At 41.5% G+C, this 27,005-nt stretch overlaps 1 long non-coding RNA gene and 1 other non-coding gene across 2 annotated transcripts in view; both read left to right on the top strand.

Annotated features, from left to right (window-relative positions):
• Positions 1 to 27,005, top strand: part of LOC144376445 (uncharacterized) — a 542,546-nt gene that overhangs the window by 142,020 nt on the left and 373,521 nt on the right. The gene's annotated exons all lie outside the window — the stretch shown is intronic.
• On the top strand, positions 26,262 to 26,368 carry LOC144376580 (U6 spliceosomal RNA). Its single transcript, XR_013437163.1, has one exon. It is a non-coding gene; the product is annotated as a U6 spliceosomal RNA (small nuclear RNA).

The following is a 27,005-nucleotide window of genomic DNA, read 5'->3' on the forward strand; positions in this document are numbered from 1 at the left end:
AAATTAGAGATAATGATTCATCTGCACGCCATGCAGATAACAGAACTGGCGCAAGGGAGAAATGGCTTTGGTGGCCACATCGCGTTTCCCAGGGAGGTACAAACCCCGAAGGTAGTCAAAGCAGAGCTCTCTGTTGCAAAACCAACTTGTTAGGAAAAAGAAACTGTGGATAGTGCTAAAGTGATAATTGTTGAACTGGCCTTTCAGAAAAATGGCATTCTTCAGTATCCACGTTTGTATCCGACATCACCATCACCCACAAAGCTGAAATGGAGTTTGCTCTCAGGAATCCGGAACTTGCTTCCACTTAAATGACAGGAGCTGCTGCTAAACCCCAGTTCTTAAGACTAAAAATCAGAGGCTGAAATAAACACTAAGAAATGGCCAATCCCGGACTTGCTCTGACAAAGCCATCGCCCTCCGGTGTTAAGTTTCAACTGGCCATTGACAAGCGGGGACTCCAAGGACCTGGTAACCCAAGGCTGGAGCCCAGGACCAGCTTTTGCTTTTAGCTTAGGCTCCAATCAGGACAAGGTACTGGTACTTGGGCGGACAAGGAATGGAAATCACAGGAGCCTCTAAATCGAAGCTTGCTGAGCCAATAAACGCAGGATGCAGGGAGGACAGGGATTCTGCGACATTGATGAAGCTCCACCCAAACAAAACTCGGTTCTTGGGCGGCCAAAGAGAGGAGAGCGCTGGGAAGACTGATCTGGGAAAAAAAAAAGCTCAGGCGCTGCTATAGCCAAAGGGCTCCGGAACAGAGGAGCAGTGGCCCTGCCAGCCTGGCTGCCATTAAGGAACTCTGATCCAGGCAACCGCGGAAACTGCACTTTAGGACCCCTCACAGCTGTGTATTCGACGGTGCCACCGAGAAAACGCGCCCACAGAACAACTGGCTGAGCCAAGACCAAGAGAAAGTAGGCGGGAGAGAATGGTGTGCTGGGATTCCCCAAAGGACCACAACTGGATATTGCTGCCAGCGACAAACTTCCACTTTGGCGCAAACCACGGCGCTGTTATCTAGAATCTGGCGATGCAAAGAAAGGAGGCTTACTGCCACCCAGGCTTGGTGCGAATATGTGCTGTGACGGGGAAACTGTGGAGGGGGGGGGCGCTACTGGTCCCAGAGCAATTGGGAACGCCCAGAAAGACAACCTGGGAAAGGCTGCACCAACCTGCCTAGGGTGGAGAAAGGGAAAGCCCAGAGTGTAGAGAAACATTCTCTCCGTGCAACTAAAGGCAGTGCTAAGGTGAAAAGTAGGCTCCTTTTCTTTTGGGTAAGGCGCTAGTGATCTGGGATTCCAGTTGCTGGCTTCAAAATTCAAAATCTAAAATCCTGCAAAATCCAAACCCAGTTTATGGCTTCACCAAAGCCAAAGGCATTACTTCTGGCTTCATCATCGGTGTCGCAGGTAAATTTACACCAGATGTGAGAAGGTAGCAGGAATGTAGGTGAGTCAATGCTGCTAGTGAGATTTCCACTCCCACTGGCTGTCTCCAAACCCACACTTCCGACATAACAAAACCTTTCTTTTTCTTGGCCAAGTCTGGGTCCCCAGCTACTGACCCATAGGGCTGCACGTGGTGAGAACAGGCTGAGTATCACCCAAGGCGGGCATGCATCAGGCTGGTCTAAGGGAAAAGTAGGGCCTCCAGGTCACCAACATCTGTGCCACCAGGAAGCAGTGCTGAACCCTTCTTGCATGCCACCCCTCTGTCTTGGTCTGGGGCCCCTCTTCTTTTATATACATCTCAGAGCTTTTAAGGCAAGTGAGAAAAACACATCTTTTGGGGACAGGAAACTACCACCAAACCTTCAAAGGAGGGCTCCCTAATTACTTAGCTGGGGTTCTGTAAATGAGTCATTTTAAATGAGTCATTGATGGCTTCTAGGTCTTTGAGGTGTTGCAGTGGTGGCAAAGTTTCAAGCACTTGAACCCTCCCTTTCCACTCACTTTTAAAGTAAGACTGATACCTCTGAATTACTTTTTTCTACAAAGTATGGAGGTGCCACTGCACAGAAGAAAATTGCTCTGTCCCATGACTTTTTATGTTTCCCCCAAACAGCTGCACTACTGGAAGGGATGCCCACAGAGATTGCAGACTCCTTCATGGGCATCTCTAGCAGGCCTTAGGATCTCCAATACTCCTCTGGCTGATTCCATCAAATCAATTTCATCATTTTCCAAGATGAACCTCAGCTGTTCACAGGAGGGGACAGGTGCCCCAGAGAGGTAAGGGGACCCCTTTTGGACCCTCATCTCACCTACTCTCAAGCTGGCTACTATAGTCTTCCCCCACTATCCTACCAGTTCCTCTCCTAGCCAAAACCCTCTCTGGTACTTGAAGCATCTCCAATTGCCTCCTTTGCTGTGGGTCTGGAGAGTGAAAAAAGAAGTGCCTTGTCCCCACAGGAAAAGTTACAGCCACCTTATCAGGACCAAGAGGCCAGGGCAGAGAGCTGTTTAAAGCAAAATTGGGGGCCCATCAGTCCTATCTCCCACACATCTACCCCTTTCCTACTTCATTCATTCATTCATTCACACTTTGCAGTACTACAGATTGAACCTAGGTACTTGAGTCATGCTGGGCAAGTGCTACACCACTGAGCCAAACCCCCAACACTTCCCCTCCACCCTAGCCTTGTATCTTAGCAGAAATGTTGGAAATTAGCACCCCTAGTGGTAAGGGTAACCAACTCCAGTTTAGGAATCTAAAGAGGAGTTTGGTAGGAGTTACTCCCCTGAAGGAGTGTACATCAGAGCTACTTCAGGCCTTCAAATTCAGACTAATTCCAGTGTTGTGTGCACGTGTGAGAATAGCCAGAGACTGCTCATGGGAATGGCATATTCCCCATGAAGAGACTCTAAGTCTTTTGCAGTCTGAAATTGGCTACATTCTGGGCAGGCTGGCAATGTCAGGTGTATAGGTGCCAGGCCATGGTTTCAACCCCCAGGGCCAGTTGTGGGGCACAGATAAACATGTGATGTGGAGCCTTTCAAAGTGTCTGTCCTCATTTGTCATTGGAAAGAGGAAACAAAGTGTAAACAGCAAGAGATATGTCTGTAAAATGTCATTAAGAAAACCTTCACCAAACCAAGATATGCAGCACACTAACAAGACTTGTTAGGATATTATTGACTGAAAAAAGGTGAAACACAACAAACTTTCTCTAACATTTGAGGCAAAAATGCAGAAAGGAAGTTTGGAACCACAGCAATGTGCACAGGTGAACCTTGTGGGAAGTATGGACATGGTTCAGAAGCTATGCAATAATGTCTTAGAAAGATAGTAATAATACATGTCCATGCTTTCCAGTAAAACAAATAAAAGCTTTTCCTCTGCCTTGGGAGGTTCAGTGGCCTTGGTTGGGACTGTGAAATAAATGGAAACAGCTGAACAGAACCAAAGGCATTACAGATTAATGAATTTTAAGTTTTGTGTATTGGAGGCATCAGAGAAAGAACTAATTACTCCAAAGGAGTGGTGAAATTAGAGAACTTACAATCACCTTAATAGGGAATTAAGATAGTTTTTAGAGAATGTTTGTTTGAGTGTGGTGGCAAATTCTCTTATCAGAGGGAGATGTAATTGTTTCTGGGTGAGAACTAATAATGATCAAGGTATTTGGGAAAGCCCTATTTTTAGGTATAAAGAGATATTTCAGAAACTCAAATGCCTTTAGTTCAAAATAATCCTTATGCCAAAGCATATATTGAGGGTGATTTTCTTTCATAATTCCCTTTATTAGGAAAACTCCTAATTGTAAAAATTGTTTTTAATTTGGTTCTTGTCACTATAACAGAATCTCAGAAACCAAGCAACTTATTAAGAAAATAAACACATTTTCTATGGGTTCTGGAGTCAAGGAGGTCAAAGAATATGGTGCAGGCAACTGAAAAGGACCTTTTTGGTACCTTGTCTTATGATGGAAAGGCACAGGAACATATGTGTGAAGACCCACTACTAAAAGCCCTTTCATATAAGGCACTGAAGCCACTCATTGAGGCAGAGCCCTGCTGGCCTAATCACATTTTTGAAGACCCACCTCTCAGATACTGATTCGTGGGGGATTCAGTTCCTATGAATTAGCTTTCAGGGATACATTCAAACCATAGCAAGGATCTCCACCCCCTTTTTTCAAATGTCAATTTGAGGCTCAATACTGAGGTAACAGTGATCACCCCTGGGCCTGGTAGTTCAGGTCAAGACAAAGACCATGGTGACCAATAAACAGCAATAAAAGAGAACATTCCCCAGGGTCAGTAACACTGAGATAGAAAGCGCACAATTCTTCCCATTGCCGCCTCTTGCCTCAACAGAGATCTCCACTATGTCACCTCATTCACCAGCCAAAAAGAGAGCATTTTCCATTGGTCTCCTGGATTGAAAATTCACCCTTCCATTTGGCCATTTAGTGTCAGTTTTGCATCCTTGTTGCAGCTCAAAGGAGTTTGCTTTGAGATGCTCTCTAAAAAAGATGGAGGAATTTTTAACTACCCTGATTCTCTAGTCCCTGCAGGGTGAAGAGGAGCTCCCTGAGTAGCACTCCCAATACACTTATGGAAGATTTCTTCCTGATTCTTTAACATAGTGTCTGCTTCCTGGTGCTACTTTTATTTCAGGTACAGTTGTTTCTAATGATCTAGGGCTGTATTCAGTTACTGATTCCAAGAGCTCACCTAGCTCTGGGTTAAAACTATGTGTCTCTCCTGTGAGTCTCCATGCAGTGCATGGAGACAGCATGAACCTGGGCCTAGTTGAGTTCAGATTACACAAGGCATCTTGAGTTCGTGAATGCTATGAAATTAATATGAACCACTAGGAATCTAGTGAGAATTTCTTCTTTCATAAAACTTTGGTGTGAATCTGAGTGCACTTGCCTGAGGAACATGTACTGAGGACAGTGAATGCAGACATCATTCCCCCTAGAAAGGGGAATGTGTACATAGAGGGTGATATTAAACAAAACCCCTTTAAACTGAAGGTTCCCTGAAATCACTGTCCACATTGGGCCATGCAGATGCTAGCCAGAAAAGGGGCAGGTCCTAAGGTAAGTTCCACAACTACCAGCAGCAAGGGTAGAGTGTGACTGGAAATATGTATACCAGGCCTAAGAGCCAAAAGTATTCTTAACATGAAAATGTGAGGAAGGAAAGCATAAATCAGTTTACATTTAGCTTACATTGGCTATAGATAAGAGAGGCATTACAATGCAAAATGGGAAAATTTGGGGACTAATGGGACAGTTCACTTGTTGTTTCTGGATTGGTCAATGTTCATAGTCCAGAAAGTTCATAATAAGCTAGAAAGGTAGATGTGGTGGCCTTGGTAAACTGCCACATGGGGTTATAAGTGAGAATTTCATCATATATTCAGGAATGTGGGACATATCTGTTAGTCTGATCCTAAGCAGTGAACTCATTGAAAATCTCTCTCTCTCTCTCTCTTCTCTATCACTCTATCTCTCTCTTTCTCTCTCTCTCCATGTCCTGGTCTTGAAATTTGGAATATCTCAGTTTTTTTTTAACTAGTGATAAGTAATATGGCATGAAGGGTTCAGTCTCTGGATAGAATTAGAGTTAGGATTATGGTGAAGGAGGCAGGGAAGTCCAAAGGGAGAATAGGAAAAAGGATGCCAATAAAAAAAAAATGAAAGAGGGAGGGAGGGAACATTCATCCTAGATTTCTGAGTTTCTGTTAACATTTCTAGGTATCATTATTCAACACAGGGAATCCACAAGGAGGGTAGGGTAGGCTTAGTGTCGAGTTGTCTGAGTGCATCCAGTGCATGTGTTCAGAACAGAAAAAGGAATCCACTATTGGAGTATTAGAGCTTGAATTAGGTGAATAGATTCATGTGGGGGATAGATTTACTCTCCTGCTTGGTATTTCACGACAAGGGACTGGATGGGCCCTTTGCAAGTGAATGTATGACATGAGAAGGATGCAGATACAGATCCCCAGTGAACTCAAACTGTTAAAAGGTGAATGTTTTACCACATCCAAGTCCATGTACTCACCCCTGGTAAGCAAATACTTGGAAATCAAGAGTTCAGAAACAATCAGGTTTACTTAAGGCTTGGCACCCTGAGAAGGTGGGGTGTGAACATCATTCCCGGAAAGACCACATCAGGGAACTCAGGAGCATGAATGGGGTTGTAAAGGAAGGGAAATGAGGTGTAGTAAGCAATGGGCAGGAAGAAGGTGTGATGGGGATAATCTTCATCCAGGGCATCTGTCTGCTTCACCGTTTTTCCTCCTCAGAATATTCCAACCAACATGAACCTCCTGGGAATAGTTCTATATTTCTTTAGCTACACTCATTTTTCTGCAAGTTAGATCTCACAGCAATTTTCATGCTTTGTGTTAACTGATGCACAGAAGTGAAGACTTAGGAGGTGCATTTCACATTCTGATGTAATCTGAAGGTCACCAAATGATCTAGCTTTCATCAATCTAAAGAATGACTACGTAGCAGTGAACATAGTGGGAAGTTAGGTGCAAACTTTCTTTAGAATTTACAATACTTGGCAAAGAGAAGGGAAGGAAACTTACCAAGGAACAACTCAAATGACAGAGGCTACATTTACGAACATTGAGGAAAAACTGTACTTGTTTTACTTTGTCTATAATTAAGTAGGCCTTTCCTCAGACAAAATTTTATAGTTTGAAAGAGACTGAACAATATGCATAAAATTTATTTAAAAATTACAAAGAAAAGTTTTAGAATATATTCTAGTTTGTTATAATGATTTATCCTCACTTTGGAGGGCAAACTACACTTTGACAACATAAGTAGTAAGGAAGTGGGTGTAGTATTTTAAAGGGAAATGTAAGGAATGAACCTAATTTTAAAATACATCTATACTCAAACCCAAATGTTAACTTTTTGTTCAGTGTACATCTTTCGTGTTTTTCTAGTACATCTCTCTCTCTCTCTCTCTCTCTCTCTCTCTCACACACACACACACACACACACACACACACACACACACTCACACACCTACAAGCTGAAGATTATCACAATCCAAACATTTAAATTGGGCAATAGCTGGCAATAAGGGATTAGAAATAAAATATTATGAATCCAAATCAGGACATATAAAATTGGTGAACACAATCTCATGATATGGTTACAACTTATTAAGTGATGGAAAGGTAGTGAAACAATGGTATGTATCTCAGAGTTCCACTTGTTTTATATGCATGAATATTTTGAAAATAAACAGCTCCTCAATAGCTTCTCAGAATGTGAGAAGTACTAGTTCACCCTACAACTCCCCAAGATAGATACTCAGGCACTTTGGGGACCAGGCCACAAGCCCGTCTGCCTCAGTCACCCACTTTTGGTCTCTGAGATCTTCACCATTTTCTCCAGAGACCCTCAGCTGGAGATAAGATGTTCCAGTAACACTTCTGTGTTTGTTCAGACAGTATGTGACAAATTTCTTGTTCACTTTGCTTCCTGCCTTTTTCTGTGGCCTGCCCAATAAAAGTGTCCATCAAATGTGAACTCCTGCCACTTGTGTTCCTCCTTATGCTGGAGGCTCAAGATGCAGGCCTGCACTGGGGAGTCCTAGGGACTCAGAGTAAGAGCTTAAGTCAAGAGCCAAAGTTCAGGGTTTAAAGCAAAAAAAGAGAGTACACACTTAACTGCTTGGCAGTTATGGAATCCTTGCCTCATCGCCCTCATGGCAGAAACTGTGTCTAAGCTATGCGGAGGAGAGCCCATTTGAGAAGCTTTAGAATTCACCTTGCTTAAGCCTGGAATAAATAGGCGACCAACCAGAACCGACTCATCCACCAGATGGATGGGGCCTCATATTACTTTTGAAGCCACATGCAAATAGATATAATTTCATTCAAAAGCCACAAAGAGGAGAGGGGTAAAAATAAAGGGGGGGGGGACAAAAACTCCAAGTTCAAAGAAAATGTTTCATATGGTGTAAAATTTTTAACATTGCCTTTAAGCCAACACAGCCATAAGATATGATTTTTCTCTTATGGAGGAAAGGACTGATGAAGGTAAAAGCAGGGCTAGGGTAATGTACGTATGGATGCGACCCTGCCAGCAGAGCTAGGGCACCATCACCCAGCATCAGGGGTGTGCGCGCACAGGAGCAGGAGTAGGCAGAGGGGCTGAGAAGAGGGCCCGAACCTACACCTGCTTCTGCGCCTTCAGTGTCTCTGCCTTTAGCTTCCAGAAGGGCCTCCCGCATTTTAATTCATCTAATGAAAAGAATCCAAAAAATCAACTTCAAATCATTGCGTTAAACATTGATTTGATTTTTTTTTCTTCCACATTCCCAAGAGAATGTTCCGAAATGTATGATGTTTTTTTACAGTTGTGTGCGTTTGAGAATTTCTTTGTGGATGTGAAAGGAATATCCCTGTGGATGAGTAGGTTGGAGAGCGCCAGTGAGGGTCCTCCAGCGGACCCAACCAGGAAAGCTCCTTTATTGACTGGTGGAAGCACCAGCAAGCAGCCCTGTGAGGCGAGCCAAAGCAGCAGGTGGCCCTCTGAGCGGCCATGCAGGGTAGAACTGGGGAGAAGGCACTCAAAAAGTCTGTGAATCGGGCAGCCCTGTCTGTCCAGTGTCCTGGATTCTGTTCATGCAGACGGTGGTGACAAGCAGGATCAGAAGTCGCACTTACTTAACACTCTGAGCCTCAGAGACATGCAGCAGATGGCAGCCCTGTGAACCTGGCCTGGGAAAACACTTTAACTTGGGGCCTGCACCTTCAGAGTGGCGTTTCTGGCATCTACTAGTTGTGCAGCCTCTACCACTTTAGACTGAAGAATGACACGTGGTAGGGACAGATCCATCTCTGATTCTGACCCATGAGAGAAGGTCTCTTCTCCCTCTGGTGGGTCGGAAAACTAGTCCAGAACTTAGCTCATGTGCATGTGTCTAAAGAGGCAAGTGCAATTGTTGATCCTAAAGTCAGCCTCAAATTTTGAGCAACAGTGGAAATGGGATTAGGGTGGAAGTATGGTCAGGTTCAGATTGAAGCCTTTCACTTCAAAAACTTCTTTTCTGGATTTATCTGTGTAGCAGCACTTTGGTCTTCAGTTTCAAGGTCCACTCTTCCTGTTCTCTGCCTACCCCTCAAGCACCACCACTCTCAGGCCTTACCCACAAGGTGGACTCAGGAGCCCAACTCTACTCCTGTTCCCCAAAAGGATTGATAAAAATCCTGGTTTGTCTCCCTGCATTCATGTTAATGAAGTAAACACATACAAAAGAGAACAAAGGATATTTATGAGAGCATTTTGGATGGAAGAGCACTTAAAAAAAGGAAAACCCACAAACTTCCAAGGTGAAATATGAGAGAAATTATCATTATTATTATTTATTTTTTTTATTTTGTCCTCATGTAAATGTAATGACCACTATAAAACAAACATTTTGAAAATATCCTGAAAACCAAGAAACCATGTAATTACTTACATGTTTTATTAAACAATTTATATTCACTTTTCAAAGCTTGTAAATAGAAAAAAAGGTGCAATATGTTAGTAGGAATAAAGTTGAATGTGGTGTTGGTTTCATTTCTTTTTGTGGTCATGTGTGTGAATGTTTGGGTGTTGAGAACACACCAAGAGCTTAATGAAATTTATCACTATTATAGATCTGTCTTGGGAGAAGAATCTGTGTTGAAGACTCAAAATGTGCCAAGGTCTTCTAGTATATAATTCTGGGAAGAAAGTGGATTCAATAAGTTGTGTATTTATAGCTTCTATAGCACTTTCCTTAGAAGGAAAGTGAGGGATGACTTCAAATTGCATCAGAAACTTTACACTCATAGAGTATAAGAGAATGAAGCAGTTTGGTTCTGAGTCAACACATAAGATGATAGTTCTCTAGGTTTTTAAGTCCAAGTATAAAAAGTTAATCCCTTGGAATGACATTTATGGTTGTATTTGTTCTTGGTATTGGTCTCCTGGGTTAAAATTTCACCCGCAGTTTTTTGCATGCAGTCTTAGTTAAGCATTCTTGTTTCAGACCAAATGGCTTCCTTTCTGCCTCCTTCTCTTTCATTTTCTTTTCCTTGCTTCCTCCCTACTTCTTTTTCTTTTCCCATCCCTCCCTCTCTCTCTTTCTTCTCTCTCTCTTCTCTCCCTCCCTCTCCCTCTCTCCCTCCCTTTTTCTCTCCCTTTCCCTCTTCTCTCCCTCTCCCTCTCTCTGTGTTTGTTTTTCAGATACTGCACACAACTTTGATATATCCCAAGCTCCAGGATGACAACTGTGACTCCTATTGCCAATGCACCTCCAGACACTTGCTTTTTCCTGGACCTCTAGGTAGTTTCTTCTTCCTGAATCTTTTCTTCTGGCACTCCAGAGCTATAATCAGTGATGTCCTTTTCTTACCAAAGTTTATCTAATTCTGACTACTGACATGTTCTTGCTTTAAAACTACACAAGTGTTTCTCCTGGAGCAGAAAAGTAATGATGCTTGGGGGCAGTGTGAATCTGGAATCTGGAAAGGAGATTCAGATTACACTGGTATCCAGAGTTCTTGACTGTTATGGTGCTAAGTGGAGCCATAAAGAGATGTTATGAGGTCAAAGATTAGAATCATAATTGAAGATTCATCAAGAGAACATATTGGGTGAGAGTAGGGGCAAAACAATTGTATGTAAAAAAGTCAAAGAGGAAACCAAGTACATAAGATGGGATGCTATAAGCTTCTGAAAGTACAAATTATTGAAAGTTAGATATTATCAATATCATTCACCAAAAATCAATTAGAAAAGTCATTAAAATTATGGAACTCTTTTCAAATTCCCACAGATAAATATACAATACTAAACACTTCTGTAGTAGGAAACATAATTATGGCTTCACTAATATTAGACACAAATTAAAAAAAGGACATATTTAAATGGCATATTAAAAAGTATTCAAAACTTTTATTACAGCGTCCAGGGATGAAGGTCAGTGGTGGAGCACTTGCCTAGCATGCGTGAGACCCTGGATTTGATTCCTGCTATATAAAAAGAAGAAGAAATTTTCATTATAATCCATGTTATTAAAAGATCTAAGGGCTGGGGTTGTGACTCAGGGTCAGAGCACTTGCCTGGCACCTGTGAAGCATGGGGTTTGATTCTCAGCACCACCTAAAAACAAATAAACAAAATAAAGATATTGTGTATAACTAAGAGAAAAATTTTAAAAATTGTTGGCAGAAGGACCTTTCTCAATACTGTTTGAATGAATTCGGTAGGCTCCTGGAACATGCAACATATCCACGTGTTTTAACAATTTTAAATATACTATTTTGATACAGGAATTTCACTTTTATGAATTTATTCCACAGATTCATTCGCAGAAACAAGAAACTCTATTAAGAAAAATATAGTGTTCTTTCATAGTACAAGATAAAAATCATCCACTTGGTTAGAATTAAGGCAACCCTTAGAATCCGAGAGACAATAAATTGTATGAAGCTTCTAGGACATATTAAATGTCCTTGTAATTCCAAGAGGTAGTGAGCAGTGTGATTTAACATGTATGTACGTTTTAATAGTAGTGAAAACAAGGCTCCCTGTTGAACTGGAATCATGTAGATTTTAAATGTCTAAATAAAGATAATGATGTTACACAATTTTGTAGATTTTCTGTAGGACCTTTAATCAGAAAAATATTTGGTAACACCAATTCTCTAGTCTCACATCTTTCACTTTCACTCTCTTTTCTTTCTTTCTCGAAATTATTCTAGTGAAATGCAATTTAAGTAATGAATTTTTTAGTTAGATATTTAATAAGAGTCACAAAAACTACAAAAAATGGGTACAAATGATATCAAAGATAATTACATAAGAACTTTATTAAATATGAAAAGATGCAAAGTTACTAAAGATTATTAAATGACAATCTTTTAAATAATACAAAGAATAGGCTGGGGTTGAGGCTCAGTGGTAGATTACTTACCTCTCATGCATGAAGCCCTGGGTTCGAGCCTCAGCACAATATAAAAATAAATAAATAAAAATAAAGATATTATTATTAATAATAATATTACAAAGAGTAGTTAAGGCAAGTAAAGATGTCATAGTAAAGTTAAGTGGAAGTTAAATCAGGAGATAACTAACTCTCTTCCTGGTGCTTTCATCAGCTTGGACCAAAGCTCTTAGCCTCTCCCTGTGCTACTTGTCAAAGGCTGAGCCTTCATGAGGCTGGGAAGTAAAGCATAACCTGTGGCCCTCTGCCCCTTGCAGAGACGCACCCTGACCCTAGGCCCATGGCACACTTTTCTGAACTGAAAACTCAATCAATACATTAAATTTAAAAATTATAATCTCTCACTATGGTTTTACTATAATATGTTGATATTATATATCAGATGTTATATTATCCATGAGAACTAATTTTTTCTTTCAATTTTAAACAAAATTAAACAAATTATATATATAGAGCACAACTTTTTATATCTCTGCTTGTATACAATGTTATTCACACCAATTCATGACTTCATACATGTACTTTGGATAATAATGATCATCACGGTCCACCATAATTTCTAACCCCATGCTCTCTCCTTTTCCTTCCAACCCCTGTGCCCTATGTAGAGTTCTTCTATTCCTCTTATCTCACTATAAATCAGCCTTCCTATATAAAAAAATATATATGGCATTTGGTTTTTTGGGATTGGCTAACTTCACTTAGAATTATCTTCTGTAACTCCATCCATATACCTGCAAATGCCATGATTTTATTCTCTTTTATTGCTGAGTATTAAAAGCTGATTTAGACTTTAGGTTTTTAGAACAAAGGCTGATCCATTTGGAATCCTGTCTGTATATCTGAACCACAAAAACACCCCAAATCCTCTTTGACCCTCTACTCCAATTCCATGCCATGGACCATTGACATGCAATTAAACTGATGAGAAAAACAAGACAAATTGGTCTGATCCAGTGGGACCTAGCACCTAAGCCCCTCTAAATCCAAATGCCTTCAATTTAAAACCTACTGGATTTCAAATAACAGAAAAGTTTAAAACAATTACAATCTGTGAAGTCTCTTATGCTGGACACAGCCCACTTGTGCAGGATTTTGTAACTACCTGAACATGTCTGACCTAGAGCTTATGTTCTAGACCCCATGGTTGTCAACTCAGAAGGCCCAAAGTAGAGATTTCGTTTTGGTGTGCTTTCCTATTTAATAAGAAAGTAACTGAAGACCATTTAAAGGATACTGTTTGATGCTGATTCTCTCCCCTCCTCTGAAGGTCACATTCAGTTTTGAAGAAACAGCAGCAAGTGGCCACCCAAATACACATTCTGTTAGCACACTAACCTGGAGATGCCCTTGGTTCAACCCAAAGCTCTGACCTGGGTAATTGTCTTCTTCTTACCCCAGACCCACCTATACATCTTTCCACTCTGACTCACCTCCTCAGAATCAATAGACAAGCAGTGAATAAAGAAATGCCTTTAATCATCATGAAAAATTCAATCATATTAGAAACTATGAGAATTCTCTATCTCAAAAAAGAGTTCCTTATGAAATTAATTACACAGAGTTTTTCTTATTCAAGAACCTGTAAATCATTTAAGAGTGAAGGCACAAAATAAGGACTGATCACTGTAAGGGGGGTCCAGTGGAGCGTCGGAGGGAGAGACCACACAAGAGACTTACTCCATGGAATTGGCAAAAGAGGATTTATTGGGGATCCATTCCAGCGCGCTGGGGCTCCGTGCTTACTCAAGAAGGGAGAGCAGCCCAGAGCCCAGAGCAAAGGTCAAGCAGAGCTTAAGTACACTTCCTGGAGAGGGCGGTGGGCTTTGCATACATCAGAACAAATCATCATGAGGCGCGGGAAAATTGAACAAGAACTCTGAGACGTGATTGGCACATTCATTGGGGGAACAGGTCGGGCGGGGGTGATTGGTCATTTGTAAGCGGGTTACACATTCAAACTGATTGGTTCGGGCCCTGTGATGAACTGCACAGGGCCCTAGGCTAAATGGCCTGTAGGGCGTTGTTTTAACTATCTCAGAAATCTGGGTGTAACAGAGGAACTTAATAATACCTAATCTTTTACATTCAAGCTTTCCAGTTTAGAAACTTTACCCTTTCAATCACCACAGCCAAGACTTCAAGGCTCCTAGGCATTCAGGGCACAGTCCCAGCTCATGAGTCTACAGGGACAGTATGAGGGTCCGCACTGGAGTTTTTCTGGCTCTTTGTAGGGCATTGGCTGAAGAGCATTGTACTGCAAGGTGCCCTCAAGGCTCTTTTTTGTTTTTTTCCTTCTTAGTTTCCTCTGTGATGTAAGCTTGGGTTTTCAGCAGCTTAGGGGGTGACCTGGGCTCTAGCAGACAGCCTGAGTATGTGCCTGTCCAATTGCCCAGCCACTGGCACTTTCTGGGATGTTCAGGGCCCATTGGGCCCCCCTGACCTCTTCTTGAGGTGACTAGAGCTTGCCTCTTCTTGAGGTGACTAGAGCTCCTGAGAGGTTTCAGCCATTGGCTGCTGGATGGTCTTTAACTCCGTGCTGGTCCATCTCAACTCCTTGCTCCTGTGTAACAACACAGTTCCCCAAAGACAGCTAGCTCTCTGCTCTGTGTAAGCCCAGTGAGGCAGTTGGCTTACTGGAAAATTTACATCTCTGCAGCTCTGGGGACACTGGCAGGAGTGGTGGCTCAGTGCAGGAAAATTATCCAGTGCCCTGGCCTGGGTTCAGGCCTGGTGGCATGTTGGTCTCTGGACATGCCCTCCTGGGAGTCAGCGATCCTGAGGTTGACAGACAGACTGCCATAACTTCAGTTTCCCTACCAAGTGAAGGTGTGTACCTGGTCTAGGAAAAGAAGCAAATGAATTAGTCTGGTATAGACTGCACCATTGCAGTAGTGGGGCTTCTAGTAACTGACCTCAGAAGCCACACCAATCAAGTGGGAGGGACTTTCCTTTGTATCACAAATTGACTGAAGACCCTGATAAGATGAAGATGCAAATGGACCAATGCTGAAGGCATTATTGAAATTCCTTGGTTTTGAATGAATTAAGGAAAGGGTGGGTGGATGAGATGGGATAGAAAATAGGCTCTAGTTCTTGATAGTCTCAATTCACTGTAAAAATTATTTTCCCATTTCAGATAAACATAGACAAGTTAGCCAGGCTTGGAGGTGCACCCTTGTAATCCCAGTGGCTTGGGAGACTGAAGCAGGAGGATCTGGAGCTCAAGCCAACCTCAGCAAGGGTGAGAAACTAATGTGACTCCATTTTTAAAAATAAACAGCACCTTCTACCTCAAGGCCTGTCCTATGGAAGGGGGCGTGACCCTTGTCCTTGGTAAAACCCACAGAGCCTTTGGTCACATATCCACCCTCCTGAGTTATTTGCAAATAACAGGAAAGATCTGTGGCAGGTGCTAGGTGTCCCTGACTCAGTTAGGCTAGGTGAAGACCCATAGCAACCCCCTAGCAACCACCAATCAGCATGAGACAGGGAGAATACCTGGGATGCCAGTTGAACCCCCAGTAGTTTATGGTGGTTGATATCATGTTGTGAAACCATGTAGTTTAGGAAGTACACCCCTCATGGCTTAAACCAATAAGTTCAAAGGAATCCCTCTTTTGTACTAACAAATCACCCCTACCCAACTTGTTTCTGCCAATGAATGTGCTAATTAATGTTAAGAGTTGTTGTTTGGTTTTCCTGAGGTAGGGAATGATTTGCTGTCTGACATTGTGATCCATAGAGTATTCCCCCAAAACCTATAAAATCTCACTGAACACAGGACCAGGACTGACTCCCTGAGACCACTGCATAGGAAATTGTTGTGAATCCAGGTTCGATCTTGCAATAAAGACTCTTGTGTGAATGCATTGGATTCGGCTCCTGGAGGTCTATTGGGGTCCCAGGAATCTGGCATTACAAAGGCAAGAACAAAGCATACATGAGTTCATTTTCTTCTTTTTGTTTATGAAAAAAAAAGTTCTTATTAATTAAGGCTCATATCTGAATGTGGCAGGGGGAGTTCGTGTATGGGTTACTCTGGCCATGAGCTCTGTAAGTGTGACAGTGTATCTTGAGTGCTTTGTTCATCCTGGAAACATTCAATGAACAGAAAATCCACATCTAAACCCTCAAGTTCAGCTTTATTTTTGTCATATTTAAGTATGTCTGCCAAAATTCAGCACTTTGTTTGGTCTATGAATTCATGCGGGTCCCACAGTTTGGCCTAGACACACCTATCAACTCCCACATTTTAACAGTGATTGATTACTGATGACTGAATCTAGGATTACTTACTACTGAGTCTATCCCCAGGTTTTTTTAAATTCTCTATTTCGAGACAGGGTCTCATAATGTTGAATAAGGCCTCACAAATTACTGAGGGTGACCTAGATTTGGGGATCCTCCTGTCTCAGTCTCTGGAGCTTCTGGGATTACAAGCAGGAACCACTATGCCAAGCCACATTGCTTCTCTAAAGTGACATCTTTCAGATACTTGGTGGCCCTTTGAATATGCATATCCTTGATGGCCTTGACAGTTTCTCTGTGTTTTAAAAGTGAGTACAAATATTTGAACCTCTTGATTTGTGAGATTTTGTGAGGTTTTGTGTATCAAGACAATACTGAATCATTTTCACAGATCACCATGGACAAAGTATAGGTTGAGGAGTGATTCATTCTTTAGGTGATTATATTTTCAATATATGTAAAATGTTTCAGGGGACATACCTAATTTTATTTAGAAAAAATTTTAACCTTTCCTGTTTTTTTTTCTTGTTCTTGTTGTTTCATTTTATTTATTTATTTGTTTGTCTGAGAGAGGCATTGGGGGATGGACCCCAGGGCCTTATGCATGCCAGACAAGCACTCTACACTAACTTTCACTCAAAGACCCCATTCGCAAGTTACTAAGATCTTTCTATATACATTTCGTCTGCTTCTTCAAACTCTGACATGGTAGCCTCTGATGTGCCTTAGCACACCCTACATCTCCACTGTCCTGCAGTGGACATTCATATTGCTGTATCCCTCATCACTACATATAATTGTCCCTATAAACCTGTGGGAGAATTTCTCTAGGGCAGGTGCACATAAATACAGTTGTTCCTTCAAAAGAGTATAACCTGAGTTTTACTGAGCATTGCCAAATTGTACTTTAGGGTGAACACAGCATTTACTTTCCAACAATAGTGGCCTGCAGTGCTACCTGCATACATTTTCCACAAACACTTGGAATGACCCAGTATTCTGACATTTGCCAGGATCTTTGTGGCTCTGTAGAGGTTTGCTCTGGTGCTGATGGCTGCTTGCTCCAGTCTTTTCTAATTTCTGAAAATTTTTCTCTATGGGCCAGTTGCTATGTGATTTTGAGAGACATTCTCTGATGTTCAGTCTGAAATCTGCTTTTGCTTTTTGATCAGATTGCTAGTTATCTTTATCCCTTGTGTTTAAACTGTGTTTGTTTAGTGTCTGTTCCTAAAGACAGAAGGAAAACAAGAGTGCCTTTACATTTCACTTCTTGCCTTTGAGCATATTATAATCTCTTTTATTTTTAACAACCCCCAAAGAATGGAATTAGGTTTTATCCATCAATAATAGATTTCCTCTTAGGCTGGGATTGTGGCTCAGAGGTACAATGCTTACCTAGGATGTGTGTGGGGGCTCTGGGTTTGATCCTCAGAAACACAGAGAGATAAATAAAGGTGTTCAGTCTTCTACAACTGAAAAAAAAATTAAAAAATATATATTCTCCATATTTAAAATCTTTTGCTTTTAGGATGTCTTTATTAGGTTAGTTTCACATAATTTTTATTTGAGCAAAAATACAGGTAAAAGAAAACATGTTTTTCAAAATTTTATTTTGATTTTTTTAGTTTTTCTTTTGTATAAGCCTTTCCACCAAGAAATAAATTGTTTAAATAAAAACATTTGTACATTTTCTATATATATTAAATGCTTTACCATAGGGATCTTGTGACCAGAGGCAGACATTCTGCCTTCCAGGACCTCCTTTCCCTAGTGGGTATTAAACTGGATCTGAGTGACACTAGTCTGAGAGAGGCCAGTGTCTGGGAGAGGCTGTGCTGGACAGGGATAGCTATGTGGAGTCTTAGAAACTCCAGGCCCATTCTTAGGTAGATGCAGAATAAAAATACTGTCCAAGGAGACACACTTCCCATATAAGAAACTCCTGCCTTCCCCTATGTTCTTTCCTAAACTTGGATAGATTTGAGATCAAGACTTGGGGCTCCTTTGCATTCCTCTCCATGAATACTTTCCACACCTCTGTCCATGAAAGGAGACCTTCTCTAAGGCTCTGATGTCCAGTCCACAGCACAGCTCAGAATCAGAGCTCTGTCTCCCACCCCATGCAGCACCCTTCCATCCTCTCTTCTCTCTTCATTCTGTCTGCTGCTAAGCAAGGGAACCAAATATTCATGAGGGCCTGTTCAACAACATCAATTGCCTAGTAATAAGTAAACAAGGAGACTTTGGTAAGTGATCAGTCTTTCATTTTTCTGGAACAGAAGTAGAAATAAAATCTATCAATCGGAACACTCAGTACTCCTAGGACTCAGTGGTCATGGATCAGGGTTAAAGGTCTGCCTGTTTCTGGGGAGCCTGTCAACAGGACTACATGGATTTGTCCAAGAGAAGCTGCCAGGGCAGGCAACTTTCTGTTTGCTTTGCAGCATGGCAGTCTCCTGAGGCTGAATTTGATTTCTTCTGTGTCATGGGCATAGGGTTCCAGGCAGGGAGGCAGAAAAAAAAAACTATGGTGCTTGGGCTTTAGGCAAGTATCTGTGTGGAGGGCATGCCCAATATAGCAGCCCCCATGGATTAGAGAGCATTTTTTCAGTGGAAATGTAGGCTACCCCACCAGGGAGTACCCTTGGTCCATAATCTTCTAATATCAGTGACAAAGGCAACTGGGATCTTAGTATCATCTCTGCAGATTCCAGAGACTGCTTCACACAGAAGTGACTGGTCCATGACTTTGGCCTCTAGGTCAGAAAAAAAAAGTGGCAGGGCTGAGAGAGGAGGCAAAGTGTTGAGTGGCTGCTCAGCATTTGTTGTATACTGATGGCACTCTTGCACAATCTCAAAGTAGAGTTCATTACGTTGGGTGATAATGGTTCTCCTGGAAGAAAATTGCTTCACAAGGTTGGGTCTGAGGAACTTCAGTTGAAAAGCAAGCATCTTCACTCTACTGTCCTATATATCTAGGAAAAACAAATGAAAAAAGAAAAGCAATCATCTTGGATGCAACTATAAAAAATCTAATTGGTATCAGTTATTAATTAGATTCAGGTCAATATATTTCTCAAATGCTTACTTATTATGAAATACCAGACTCTCTGTTTCCAGTGTATATGTGATATTCTCTGTTCACAGTGCTTCTTCAGAGCATGTGTCTCTGCTTCTACAAAGGCTTAATTCATGATCCCAAGTCAAACCATAGGTAAAGCTTCAGGTGTGTTCTTCATAGAGAGGACTGTTTGGAGAGAAGATGGAGATCAATTCTCCACTCTTGACTGGAATTCTCAGCTAACTGCTTTGTTTCTCTACTGATGAATTCAAAAATTATAAGGACTAAGGGGAAAAGAGAGGTTGAAGGAAGGGGGAAAGAGGAATGGGAAGCTATAGACTTTAAATATGAAATAAACACATATGTTTCAGATTGAAATTCTTATCTCAACTTTTAATAGGTTGAAGTGTCATTTAAATTTTCTAAGCCACAGCTGATAGTCATTGTTCAATCTGTGAAGTGAGAACAAAATTGTTCATTTTAAAAAGTAGGTTTCAGGATGTTAAATATGTGTGGGTCGGTTAGGCACAGTTGTCACACACACCTGTAATCCCAGCAATGAGGAGGCTGAGTAACTGAAGGCTGAATAACCCTGTCTCAAAATGATAAAAGAGGCTGGAGATGTAGCTTTGTTCTAGAGCCCTGGCTTTAATTCCCAACTGAAGAAGAAAAAATAAAATAGGAGCAAAGTACGTACAATTCCTGAGACATAATACAACAAATAACCTTAGTAAATTATTATCCCAGAAGCATAACCCTAATGAAGGACAAATGCATAAATGTAGCCCTTTAAAAATCTCCCTAACCTAAAAGGATTTTTCACCTTCTTCTACCAGAGCCACTTTATTGGTGTTTTCTTTGTGAGACAGGGTCTTCCTAAATTTCCCATGCTTTCTACTACTTGAAATTCTCCCATCTCAGGCTCCCAAATAGGTGTGATTGTAGGTATGATCCACTGTTTCCTGGTTATCAGAAATTGGTTATTAAAAAATTGTCAGAAGCATACTTATATTTACATCTTATTGGAACACAGTCTATTCTGTTTAATAATTCTTTTACCTTCAGTGTCATCAACTCTGCATTATTATTCACTTAAGCATACACAAGTGCTTACCTGTGCCAGTCGTTATAAAAAGAGCTACAAGCATGACATTTTCTCTCTCAAATGTGGAATTTTATAACAACAAAGATTACTTGAATGCATAGTAGGAATGCTTAGAGTCTAGGAAGGGGTGAGGAGAGGGTAAAAGAATAGTTGTTGGAAGTGACCAATGCACTCTGTTTGAACAAGGATATAACATGAACCCCATTCAATGATTGTTGTGAATATGTGTCAAAAAAATCAATTTTCAAAGCAGTACAACAACAACAATAAAAATGAATAAAACTAATTTTTTCCTTTCTTTTGGGAGCAGGTGCAGAATTCTGTAGTTTTTGAGTTCTACCTGGAAAGGGAGCACAATGTGGGGGGAAATTCCCCACCTTGGGAAAGCTGTGAGCAGGCAAGAATCAATCCACTTACCTGAGAGCTGATGAGCAGGATCCTTAAAGTCACAGAAATGACTTCCTTTATGGATAGGATTTGAGACTTCTGTATAAGAACCTATCAGGTCTTGGCAGCCCCAAGCTACTGCAGATGAGGTCCTAGTCCCAGGAGATCAGTGCATGCAAAAGTACAGAAGGAAAAAAGAGCCTGCTGGAGGCCACATGTGTCCCCCAGGAGCATTCCCACAGCCTGCTTCTGCTTTCTTGGTCTCTGAAACCAATTTCTATTTCAGATCCACTGTCCTGTGCCGCCAGCCCCACACAGGAGTCCTGCAGATTCACACCTTCCTTGGTTGGGCTGGGTGAAATTATAATAAATCCAATTGTTATCAGTTGTTAATTAGATTATGGTTAACATCTTTAACAATAGCTTACTTATCATGAAATGCCAGTCTCTCTGCTTCCTTTACATATGTGATATCCCATGTTCATAGCACTTCTTCAGGGCATGTATCTCTTCTCTTACAAAGACTTAAATTTTTATCCCAAATTAGCTGACTATCAACTCAAAGCTGGCTTCCTTCCAACTTTGAGGCTCTGCAGCCCACTGGAGTTTCCTTCTATACTCATCTTCCTTGTTGCTTCATATTCAAGTGACTGTAGTCACCTTTATGTTATTAAAAATTATTATGGGACCAATTGTTCTGTTTTTTTTAATTTAAATATTGATTTCTTAGTTGTATTCAGACACAATACTTTTATTGTATTTATTTATTTTTATGTGGTGCTGAGGATCGAACCCAGGGCCTCACACATGCTAGGTAAGTGCTCTACTGATGAGCCATAACCTCAACCCCGACCACTTGTCTTTCTATGTATTTGTAGTACTGGGAATTGGACTCAGTTGTGTTCTAACACTGAGCCACACATCTAGCTGCTGCTCCTTTTAATTTTGAGGCAAGTTTCAGGCTGTCCAGGAACTTGCCATGATTCTGCCTCATTCTTGCCAACAGCTAGAATAACAAGCTGGTGTGCCACTGTGCCCATCCATATCAATTTCTTTTACATAATTCACATCTACATATTTTCCCTTCATTCTAAGGAACATCTCTGACTCTTGTTGTATCTGCAATCTTGTGATACAAACCAGTAAAACCAAAATGTTCAGCATGGCCAGTGTACTCTGGGCTTTTCAAATTGCTGAGAGTCAAAAATTAGCCTTTCAGTTCTCTTATCAGGATCGTCTGTAATCATTGGTTCCCACACACTAACAAGTCATATAACCGCACTGTGCTAACTTCTAGGAAAAAACAGAATATCACCAGACATAGAGTTCTGCTTTCAGGCTGCTACTTCCTCAACCACCATCATCCCTTGAAATATCATTAATTTCTTGGGAGGGATCAGGATGCCCCTTCAGAGTCTTTGTTTCTGATGGTGCCATTGGAAGCAGTGGATAATATGCCAAGGATTCTTGTTGTATATTACACTACCTGGATCCCCATTAATTATCTTATTTTTAATACAAATCCAAAGAAGGAAAGAACCTGGGAATGAGGTGAGGCCCTGGATTTAAATGAGGTCATTAGGTCTATGGTTCTAGTGATCAGAACTCAGCTGTAGCAGCTTTTTATTCTTTACCAAGGAAAAGATAGGGGAGTGAGCTGAGATGCAAAAGCAAGTTGGGAGCTGAGATCAGCCCTCTTCTCCCAGTCCTTGGTCATCCTGACAGGTGTCTGTATGTGTGTGTGGGGGGGTGGGGGGTGTCCTAATTAAGCCTTCTGAGGATGGGTAGGGATGGAGTGGGGGAGGTAGTCAGGGACTGGTGTTGTCTTAGCTCCAGGCCTGTCTCCAGCCTGGATGTTTAGGAACATAGGAAGAGAAGCTAACCTTGTAGGAGAGTTGTGGGAACTTCTAGGAAAAGAAACATAGGAAACAATGGTATAAAAGGAAAACGTTGGGAAACATGGTGGGAGTAAGAGACTCAGAACTAACTCTATTTTCTTGGAGTGATGTTCTCAGCCTTTCCCAGCAACAGAATCATATGGGGAGAAATGTCTCCCCCTTCCCTGACTACACACACACACACACACACACACACACACACACACACACAAGAAGCCCCAGAAACCAAGTTGAAAGATTAAGACATTGGTTGGGGTGTATGTTGTAGTATTTTTGGTAAATTTTAATCAACTTCTGTAAGCACATTTTCTGACTTGATACACTAGGATAATAGACTTATTCCCAATGAGGATTAGATGATAGCACAGGTAAGGATTATCTCACATTCAGTTATAATTCTGTTTTTCCTATGCTAGCACACAGCCTGAGTCCAACACTTGCTACAGGGTTGTGCTGTTATATAGGTTTAACACTGGCTCATTTACCAGCAATTACCTCCTGTGAGCTCCCACTCTGTCACATGCCTGCATAAGTTGGAGAGAAGAAAAGACTGGAACCCTGACATCTACTTCTTATCCTCAGTGGTGACAATGCTGTCATCTTGTTTTTCAGGTGACACGCCTTCTCTCCCCGAATAGTGAATCCAATGACTTGTACAGATTTCATGAGTTCTAGGCAGGTTCAGCTTAGAGACTGCAATTGGCATCTGGGAAGCCAGTGAAGTACTTTACTCCTGCCTCCTCTGACCAGGCAGGAGTGGGTGTACCTGGAAACTTTGCTAGCAGTGCAGGTTTTGGGTAAGCAGGTGGGCAGCCCTAGTAAAGGAGCAGAAGTCCTCCTGGTGAATGGGGAGCCCAATCACACTGAGAGGAGTCCCATCCCAGAGAAGCTGAAACCCTCCTTTCCCATACAGAGGCCCCAAGAGGTGAAGGGACTATGCTCAGGGTGTGCGCCTGTGATGACAGCCTGGAGGCCCTGGGTCTTCAGGTGTAAGCCTGGGCAGCAGAGAGGGCTTTACCCCTGCCCTCACCAACTTCCTAAGCACAGCTCTTTTAAGCTTCTTCTCCAGTTTCTCTTGCCTCAGTTTACCTGTCGACCACTCTGATGCCTGGTGCAATTGGGTTTTCTCCCCACAGGGGCCCAAGGAGGCTTCAGCAGCACCCTTCAGTAGCTAAAGGAAAAAAAGAGGAAGCACTCTTTTAGGCATGCTTAGGGCTTTGTCTTAAAAGGAATCCAGGGGTTTTCGACCTTCTGGCACCACCTAGTGGGCAGCAAGATTTGAGCACCTCGAGGCCAGAGGAAGTGTGAGGGGGATGAAGCACCAGGGGAATGAGTCTTTGCTAAGTAGGGTCCATATCGAGTAGCCTGATGGCAGTTTCCAGCTGAAACAAAGTTCTGAGGGGTCTTAAAATAGTTGCCTTCTTCATCTCCATCAGTTTTTTTATCCCCCCAAGTGAAAGCATGTTTCTCAGATCAGCTTGGCATTTTCTGCCACCCCCACTCCAGGGGTGTTGTCCAAGCCTTCCCTAAGGCCATCGAACTCACCCCTAATCTTAAAAATGACTAGGCCTCTGACCATGAATGGGAAATGAACATTCAGATAGTTTAAGATTTAGAGAATGCTGTAAAAAAAGGTTTACTATAAAATTCATCAATCTCATAAAGCTAATGTACCCTCAGATCTTCTGAGAAGGTCCCTAGTCATGTAACTTGGATACTTGAGGTTTTTCAGTCTTCATTAAATATATTTCGCTAGCCCTCCCCCATTTACTAGAACTTCTTCCTCCACAAAATCTGAATACACACCTACTGGAGTGGTGAGTCTCAGAATGGTATATTGGAATTTTAAAAGATATGAGTGTCAAACAAGAGCTCGGAGAGGGGAAAGAGAAAGAAGGAACTAGAAGGACCTGAACTCTGAGACCTTCTCTGACTCACCTCCAAGTCTAGAGCCAAACCCAGCTTGGCAGACCTAAGGTCTTGACTGTAGCTTAAAGATCCTGATACCTGATTCAGCCCTTGTTGGAGAATTACTTTCATATCACTTTTATATCCTGTGTTTAATAAACAACATTGTACTTGGGTAACAGGAAAAGCCAGGGATCTCATTTCAACTTTTTTATGTAAAATTCTTCCATGTCTCCAGGGTGGAACATTAACACATTGCTAAGACATTATTATAGGAACAAATGTATAAACTCATTGATTATATAGGATGAGGACTCAGTGGTCAAAGATGGCTCCATTTACTCTGGAGAAAAGAATTCTTGGGAAGAACTTGCTAGGATCCCAGATGAAGCTTTGTACTTCTTAAGTCTAGTGAAGAGGGGGTGCAGTGTCTCTGCTCTACTTATCATGCTGAGCAGCAGAGAGCCCTCATGCTTCTCAAAGTTGCAGGTCTCTTAAAACATGAGAAGACACAGGAACTAGAAGGGGAGAGAGTGAGAGTGGAGAGCTTCGGGTGGTCTCACCTCACAACTTCATCCTGGTTCTGTTTTTCCCAAGTGGAAAGCGGATATTGGTACTTTTTGCCACTTTCTTTGTAAAATTTTGATGCTGCAACATGTTGTTCTCTTTCCCAGCACCTGGACATTTGGGGCCTGAGGTCTCTGCAGTGCCCACCACTCCTTCCTCTCTCTTCCTCTCATAAATGACTGAACACTTTTCAGTGAGATAAATCTCTTTTTTAAATTTATCCAATTCTGTGGCTAATTATCATATTCTGTGTACCTTTTGATCTATTCATAATTGTGATTTTTCTTTTATTAAAATTTATAACATGATTAAAGCCTTTTCCTTTCATCTTTGGAATTCAAATTTTGTGTGGTATTGAAGTCAAGAGAGGAAATAGTAGGGTTGGAACTGTGACCTGAGCAAGAGCACAGGGATGTGTGAGTCACTAACATCATAGAAATTCAAATTTCAAAAGTGAGGTAAAATGTTCATTAATATTCTGTCACATACTAAACATCTGCCTTCTGTCCAAAGTAGGTAAGTAGGTAGATAGTCATATCTTAGTGACTCTCAAACAGTTGGTAGAAATACATAATATAAGATCATTTGAAAGCAAATATGGGAGCTGAGGGTCTAGCTCCTAGGTTGAGTATTTTTCTGGTGGGCTGTAGACTCTGGTTCTGATCCCCAGAGCCACAGAACACAAGGTGTTGAGAGCTGAGGGGGAGAGTGGAAGAGAAACCCAATAAGGCAACACAGATTAAACATTTCACTGTGGATACTTGATGTGTGTGAGAATGCTTCTAAAACTGAAATTCCACTTTTTTTGAGAAGGAAATTATGCTTTAAATGGAGGTGGACCCACAGTTATCACTTCTAGTATCTAGAGGTAGTGACACCAATGATTATACCCCTCAGAGTGCCTGACTTTTTTCTGGCCTAGTTCTTTAAGTAAAAAGTAGAGCAATAACATCTGGGCTAGGTGCTGGTGTTGTGCCTCAGTGGTAGAGCTCTTGCCTAGAATGTGTGAGGCACTGGGTTTAATCTTCAGCACTACAATGAAATAAAGGTATTGTGTCCAACTACATAAACAAAACAAAACAAAAACAAACAAACAAAAAACAGCTGGGCTAGTGCTCGCTTCAGCAGCACATATACTAAAATTGGAACGATACAGAGAAGATTAGCATGGCCCCTGCGCAAGGATGACACGCAAATTCGTGAAGCGTTCCGTATTTTTCTGCATTTGGGGTAAAATTGGGAGTTCATAACCCACTTCAATCTAATGTATGAAATATGATATGTCAAGAGCTTTGTAATGTTGTGAACAACCAATAAAAAAAAAATAAAAAAAAAATAAAACAGCTGGGCTAAGTGGCCCACATCTGTAATCCCAGGGACTTGGGATGCTGAGGAAGATGGATGGCAAATTCAAGACCAGCCTCAGTAACTTCAGGAGTTCTTAAACAACTTAAGAAGACCTTGTCTCAAATTAAAAAAGAACAGGGCTGGGCATGGTTACACATGCCTGTAATGCCAGTGATTCAGGAGGCTAAGACACGAGGATGGTGAGTTCAAAGCCAGCCTCAGCAATTTAGTTAAACCCTTAATACTTTAGTGATTCTCTGTCTCAAAATAAAACCTAAAAAAAGCTGATATGTGGCTCAGTGGTTAAGCACCGAGGATCAATTCCCAGTTTACGTAAATGAACAAATAAATAGGCTACATTTTTGTCTCAATGATTAATCTCCCCTGGGTTCAATTCTGGTACAAAAATTAATAGTTTAGAAATAATGGGAAACAATAGGCAAGCCCACCTTACCCAAACACTGGAAAGCAAATCTCAACAATGGGATGATCTGAAGTTAGGATCCCAG

The sequence above is a fragment of the Ictidomys tridecemlineatus genome, chromosome 3 (assembly GCF_052094955.1).
Source record: "Ictidomys tridecemlineatus isolate mIctTri1 chromosome 3, mIctTri1.hap1, whole genome shotgun sequence".
NCBI classification, from domain to species: domain Eukaryota; kingdom Metazoa; phylum Chordata; class Mammalia; order Rodentia; family Sciuridae; genus Ictidomys; species Ictidomys tridecemlineatus.